Raw genomic sequence first — 7,377 nt, 5'->3', positions numbered from 1 at the left:
ACAGCAGATAGCCCGATGTGGCTTTGCTATAAGAAAACAAACAAACAAACAGATAAAGAAGTTACTAATGTAGTTCATAATTATAAAATAATAAACCTCACAGCGGTATGTCTGTAGACTTACAACGCTAGAAACCAGGTTTCGATACCCGTGGTGGGCAATGCACAGATAGCCCATTGTGTAGCTTTGTGCTTAACTTCAAACAAACTCTAAAATCAAATGATAAAATGCGTTAAACAAAGTGAAATAACTCAGGTATGGTTACTAGTCTGTAAACAAACCAGCAACGTATACTTCAGTGCTTTTAACGATTTCTTTTTTTTCTAATTTTAGATTATAAATTATATTAGTATAAAGTCAGTTGTTTATGAATAGAGTCTAGCTGTTCATTAACCCTAATACCAAACTATCGTTCATACTTAAGCAGACTTTTGCTGTTCACATAAAGTCTGTGGTTGTGAATAAGTTAATGTTAATACGATAATGGGCATCGGTTTAGGTAACGAACGTATAATCGCAAACAACTACTAGAGAAAAGCATTTTGAGATATTGCAAGCTCACTGAATATCTTTATAACTAAATTTGTTTTTACTATTTTATTTTTTAAGATCTAGCCTATATATAGAATTGTCGCAATAAAAAACAAACAAACCACTTTGTAAGCTGAAAAAATCTTAGGGCTATAAACTCTCTGTATTTTATTTTCATTTGGATGGAAATATTAAAAGCGATTTCGGTGATTGCTGAATTACAATGACGATGGCGGCGTGTGGTGGGGAACTGGGAGGAGCCCCTTTCAAACGGACGTTTTTGAATAATAGCATTTACTTTAAATGTGTGACTTATAGAAATCACAAAGCTACACATTAGGCTATCTGTGCTCTTTCCATCGCGGGCATCAAAACCAGATTTTTAGCGTTATAAGCTCGTAGTGGCTCAGTGGTAAGTCTGAGAGCTTATACTGTATTTACCGCTTCCTAGTGGCTCAGTGGTAAGTCTGGAAAGCGGTAAATACAGTTATTATAGATATTAGAATAGCATCATTAGACTTAAGAAGCTTGAAGTAATTTGGGATTTATTTTTTGGTTTTTTACATTTAGGGAAAGTTCTAAACATATCTCGGTTGCAGTGTTTTTGGCAGTATACATTTCCTGCTTCAAAATTTATAATATAAAAAGTTTAGTGTGATTTTGCATTATATAACTATGCATTTATATAACTCGTTTATTATGAAAGTAAATAGTCAAATAACCTTTTCACACACTTCTTTATGCCGATCAGTTAACATTTAAGTCAAACTTAATAGACCAAAATTGGTTTCATAAATATAATTTTATTCCCCATATCTCACTATCTTTCGTTATCCTACTAATTCTTCTTCAACAATTTTTTATTATTTATGATGCTTCTCAAGCCTTATAATATTCTGTTAAAATGCATGGAAACACTGACCCCCAGTGTGGACGAAGACCCTGCATGCAAGCAGTTTTTGGTTTGTTTATTTGATTTGAAAAGATTAAACATTCCAGCAACAGAAAAGGAGCCAATAACCTAAATATTTTACCCGGAATTTACTGTCAACTCAATGTGTTGAAAAGTAAGTGAACATACAGATAAATCAAAAGAAAACATGACCTTTACAAAGTCCGACGATCCAAGGAAGCCCAATTAGCCTATCATAATAATGTCAGAACATAATACCATATGGAAGATTAAATAATTTCAATTTTATTAAGTTGTCAGATGATAAATATAGATAGTAGATGCATCACAATTTCATATCACCCTTATGGTAAAAAATATCTTAAAATATAACAGTATGTCGTAATGGATATAATAGCAAAACATCTGAATAGCCCATCATTATTTACCAGCTCTTCAATATGTGTGCATTATCCATGTACTTTGATTTAGAAATTAGTTACGTGTTAGAACAATTGCACCTGAAAATCTTCGTTAAATGAGAAATAATTAACAGATAAAGACAAAAATAAGGAATGATATGTCTCGAAAGTACATTGATTATTTTTATGACTCGGTATTTTTAACACTAAGACCTCAAGGTTCAGACATAGCCATCTCTAATTCTGAGTTGCTGACCAGAAGGAAGGCAATCAGTCAGTAGTAACTGCCGCTTACTCGGTCACTCTTAACCGATTAGCGGGATTGACAGCCACGTTTATAGCGCATCCACAGCTAGAAATGCGGAGCGTGTTCTATGGTAACCATTAGGTCACGTCGGGCCTTTTTTTTATGGTTACCTAAGGAGATATTGATAAAGAAATACGTGAAGGTGCTAGATTTTTATGATTGTAATAAATATTTTAGCACGTAAACATTAATATGTAAAATAAAAACGTTGCTCTGGAATTTTTGAAGATTTTATTATTAATGATTGAAGAGTTAAATAAACAAATATAAAGGTAAGTAGAAATATATAGAGAAGATATATATTCAGTATAGACCGATATATATACACACTCACACACACACACACACAGACCTATTCCTTCAGAACATCAAAGTTGATCCAATAGAATGCTACATAATAAAATTCACACTGATGTAGGCTTGTTGTTGTTAAGTTTCTTACAAAACTATTTTAAACAGGGAACAAGATAAAGATGAATTGTAACTTTGGTATTCAAACTTTCAAATAACATCGCAGATGTGTTTGAAACATATAATACTTACACCGAATACAACTCTTTAAAATGTAAATAAATATCCACAACTAGCCACAAAGTAATTATTTTCCTGACATATGGTTATAGAGCTTTTTACTTAAAACAGTATTGTAAAATATTCTCTTTATTATAATATTTAACAGCAAGAATTTTTTTTTAGAAATTTGCATATGTGTTCTAAATATTTCATCTTAAATTCAGTATTATTTTGTAATGTTTCAGTACTAGATATGTCATTATTATTATTTTATTCTTCTTCATATACAGTATGCAGTTTCAACAAAATTATAATTAAATGAGAAATTTCAAATTTATATGAACACGGATGTAATTGGTGTTAGATACTTGATATATTTCTGGCAGTTTTTCATATGAAACGTAGTAACAGTTAAGGAGAAAAAAAAAAGACATTAGGTCATTATAAAACATGGGGGCATCTCAGTATCATAACAAAACATTGGGTCAGTCCAGGACATTACACCAACAGTTTATTTTATGGTCATTTACATCTAAATCTAGTAGTGTTGAAAACATAAATCAGGAAATACGAGACGTTTGTTTTTCGTGTAACAGCTTAAGGCGTTATCTGCTCTTATTATTTATTTGCATCATGTGACTATTTGATAACTTTTACATCTGATTATACTTCAAGGACACTTGAAGTGAATGTCGCGAATTTAAACGTTAGGATCTATTTATTTTGTTGGCATAAAAAACAGAGAAAGTGTTCGAATGAGAATGTGAAACTTCAGTTACCACCCCAGAGTAGGTTTCTAGCTCACTGTAAAGTTTTTATGAGAAATTTCAAACTACATTCGAGTATTATTTGTCTTATTCGCTCAAGTTCATGGAAATAAATATAATAGTTTCTTTGTATCTGTTGTAGAATTTTGATCTAAAATCGTTCAAAAGTAAGGTTGTATCTATTCGGTTTGGTATGTAAATAAGATGTTGATTTTCTAACTTAGCATAATGAAGGAAATGGAGTATTTTCGAGGTCTGTATTTTCGAAGTCTGTGTTTTCGAGGTCTGAATTATTTTCGAGGTCTGTAAAAGTATATATATATATATATATGTATTATATGTAATCAAAATACATACAAGTTTCCATCTGTGGATACAAAAAACAAAACAAAAAACATACAATCTCTGACTATTCTGTTTTTTTTTTCTTTCTTATTTTCTACCAGTTTCGTGACTTTTCAAAGTTCATTCTCAAAAAGTAAGTTTACAAATAATCTGTAATTTTGAAATTATGAAACCGGGAGAAAATGATAAAGAAATCAAAGAATAGAAGAGTTCAAGAAGTGTAGTATTGTGTTATTTATATGTTGCATTAAAAGGATCTTAATGAATGACAAAAACACATTTAACGTCCTACTGGCAATCTTACGTTGTACTATAATGCGTATAAGTTATGCTCCGAAACCATTGTTACTAAAACTGAAAACAACGCAGGTAAGCATTGATTTCTGTATCTCTTTTGAAGAAATTTAATTATAAGATTACATATCCATAATTGGAGGGGCACTCAATAGAACGCATATGTCCCCCACGCAGCGTTGATCACATTTGGCTCTCACAAAATATGTAAATGTGTTCGTTATCAACAAACTCAAACAATGTTTGGCAGGACAACGAGGAATAATATTCTACATATGTCCACCGATTATTTTCAACTAAGATATAGAGCAAGAATAGTGTGAAAAATCGGTCCCCATGGTAACAGATAGGGATTTTCTTAGAATTTCGTGACCTTGACCCTCCAAAAACTAGACTTCAGTACCAACTTTAGTCCAAATCCATTCAGCTGTTTTCGAGAAATGTTGCTGATAAACACACACACAAAGGAGTGAAACACATAACTTCCGTCACCTTTGGTGGCGGAGGTAATGATACTTTATTTGAAAGAACTTTCAAGTTTATTGAATGTTACATAAACATTTCAAAGATTTCAAACACATATGAGAAAAAGTACAGTGAAATTTGATATATTGCTGAAACTTTTGAGTTTTTTATTCATTGTTGCTTATGTAATTTCATGTATTATATATATATATGTTTAGTTACTTAAAAGTGCATATCTTTAATTAAAAAATATTAGTTACTGAATTATTTGATAATGAACTATATGCTAAATACTACCTAAGCTATGGTTCCATTAGCATAGTTTTAGTTATAGGTAGAAAGAGCTTATTGAATATACTTTTCTGACATGGTGTTTCTAGTAATGCACGCATACATTCACTTTCTTATTATATACTATAAATTAATACTTTAAATGCACATGTCTAATATACGGGGATAGTAATATTTAACACCGAATTTTAACTATTCGGTTAAAATGATTTATCTTCCCTTTAAAGAGAATGAGTTTTTATCCCCTCCCTCCCATGTTTGGTTGCGAGAATAACCTAAAGGAGGGTATGAAGAAGAGGGATAAAGATAGCGTGGCTGATTGTCAGAATCTGAGGAAAATTTGTAATGACACAAAATAAGAAAGTCCCTAACTGTTAATCAACTTTGCTTTGTTTTTCATCATCCTGTATTGAATATCATATAACAGAATATTTTCTTCTAACATTCAACTCCAATTACCAAACATGGTCTGCATGGTGGTTAGGGAGCTCGACTCGCAATACGCGGATCGCAGGCACAAATCCCATCTCAAGCTCGTTCTTTGAGGGGGCGTTATAATGTAACGGTCAATCCTACTTTCTAAAAAAATAGTCCAAAGGTTGAAACATGGAAAAGAAGAAATTTATTTTTGTGATGTCACGACGGAATCTAGTGTTATAAAACCAATTCCTGGGTAGCTTTCTCATTATATTTAAATGAATTAATCTTCTGGTAGAACTTAGTAGTTAGGATGAATGGTTGGTGGGTATCACTATTTTAATCTATTTATATGACGTTATATTTTGTAGGAAATTCCAAAGTTGGAATGACTGTATAATGCAACTCTTTTGGTCTATCTATATAAGCTTATTTACCTATGTTAATTCCAAAACACAAAGCTATACCATAGGCTATCTGTGCTCTGCCCACTTCGGGCATCACAACACGATGTTTAGTATTGTAAGCCTGCAGATTTATTGTTGAGCCACTGGGTGTTTATTCCAGTATATACAGATAAATAAATGGTCAGATTCCTTGCATGAATGCTTAGTTACAGTATGATTTGTCCATATCTAAAACGTACCATAGAGCAAAATACAACCTTTATTATCGCAATGTTCTTAATAATAAACGATTATATTACTACTTATGGCATAACAATACAGTGTTTTTACAATGTCATATAACGACATAATTTCAGATCATTGTTTAATTACGTTGGCTTTCATGTCACGCTTAAAGAAAAATCTCATAACAGTTTTCGTAAAATTCTTTCGTCTAATTTAAACATTATAATAATTTGTTAGTCGAAGAATCTAAAAATAGTTCAGTTATTACCATGGATTACCCAGAACTTGAGATTTGAAATAAAATCTGGTCTTTGTCTCAGAATCACATAAGTAGCTGACAAAAATCTAGGTAAGTAAGTTTTCTTGCGCTACTCTAAAGTGCTGCTAAAAAAAAACCCATATATGCTAATCCGTGACTCTAAGCCATGCTCAGTCTTCGATAAATCAAAATTTTTCTGTGCTTTCCTTAGAGTACTAGGATACAAGTGAAATACAATTTCGTTACCAAATAATTGAATTCAAAAGCTCATGAGGATTTGTTCTCTATAAAATCAACAAGATAATTAAACACGCGGTAAATATATTACAAATAATTCTCGAGGTGTAATTATTATTAATTAAACACGAGGTGGGACTGTCATCAATTCTAAACTCTAAGATGATTCGTAAATTATGGATGCAATAACAAAAGAGGTAAATATGAATATTTAGAAGTTATAAAATCGAGTTTCAAGAGACAAGTACATAAAATAATTTTGCGTAAGAAAAATATACACCTAGGAAGAACTGAAAAGGAGTGTTTTTGTCATTCGACCCTTTGACAGAGAGATTGATGTGTTATCCACACTTCAAGAACTTAATTCTTTAACTTATTTGAATTTTTTCAAGATGGTATTCAGGTTTAGTTGACTAAGAGTGTTGTCAGTCAGGTGATTGAAACTTATTTGAGTGCTTTCAAGGGGGTAACTGTAATAATAATAATAGTGTCAGGAAGCATTTCTGTATAAATACAGTTATTTGTAGTTATTCCATAGACTCACTTTTGCCCTCCAGTGGCAACAGCGGTAAGTCTGAAGACCTATAACATTAAAAACCGGTTTTCGATACTCGTGATGGGTATAGCACAGATAGCCCATTGTACATGTTTGTGCTTAATAACAAAACAAACGAACAAAAAATAAGACTCACTTTTTTTTGCTTTGTTTTTGTCAAGCTACACTCGTGTTTAATGATGCTAGAAATCCAACAGCAATGACCAAACCACTAATATTAATTGCAGCAGTAAACAAGAGAGACTCCAAATATGGTATATGTGAATCAGCGTTTCTTCGTATTACAAGAATCTGGAATAATCCAAAATTATAAAATGTTATTGCAATAATGTATAATAATTACACAAACAAAGAAAAAATTAATAGCCGTTCCACGAACTAAACACAGTAATGGTATTGTGGTGTAAGACAGTTTAGTTGACAGTGGTTTAATTTTGTATTCTCTTTTA

This window comes from Limulus polyphemus, unplaced genomic scaffold, assembly GCF_000517525.1.
Source record: "Limulus polyphemus unplaced genomic scaffold, Limulus_polyphemus-2.1.2 Scaffold467, whole genome shotgun sequence".
Taxonomy (NCBI): domain Eukaryota; kingdom Metazoa; phylum Arthropoda; class Merostomata; order Xiphosura; family Limulidae; genus Limulus; species Limulus polyphemus.
This window is presented reverse-complemented; position numbering follows the sequence as displayed.